The sequence below is a fragment of the Nematolebias whitei genome, chromosome 12 (genome assembly GCF_014905685.2).
Source record: "Nematolebias whitei isolate Nwh7 chromosome 12, NemWhi1, whole genome shotgun sequence".
NCBI lineage: Eukaryota > Metazoa > Chordata > Actinopteri > Cyprinodontiformes > Rivulidae > Nematolebias > Nematolebias whitei.
In genome coordinates this window covers 46,326,085-46,326,432 of record NC_056509.1, presented here as the reverse complement: position 1 = coordinate 46,326,432, position 348 = coordinate 46,326,085, and the positions used below count along the sequence as shown (strand labels likewise).

At 44.3% G+C, this 348-nt stretch overlaps 1 protein-coding gene across 1 annotated transcript in view; it reads right to left on the bottom strand.

Annotated features, from left to right (window-relative positions):
* The window catches only part of angel2 (angel homolog 2 (Drosophila)), an 11,396-nt gene that overhangs the window by 845 nt on the left and 10,203 nt on the right, over positions 1-348 (bottom strand). The window lies entirely within an intron of this gene.

Genomic DNA, 348 nt, shown 5'->3' with positions numbered 1-348 from the left:
ACCGCGTGTTAGTTTGCATGTTCACGCGTGTTAGTTTGCGTGTTCACTCGTGTTAGTTTGTGTTAGTTTGTGTTTGTAGTGTGTTAGTTTGTGTTCGTAGCGTGATAGTTTGTGTTCGTCGCGTGTTCGTTTGTGTTAGTTTGTGTTCATCGCATTTTAGTTTGCGTGTTCACCACGTGTTAGTTTGAGTGTTTACCACATGTTCACCGCGTGTTATTTTGTGTGTTCACCGCGTGTTAGTTTTCATGTTCACCGCATGTTAGGTTGCGTGTTCACTGCGTGTTAGTTTGCGTGTTCACTGCGTGTTAGTTTACGTGTTCACCGTGTGTCAGTTTGCGTGTTCACCAC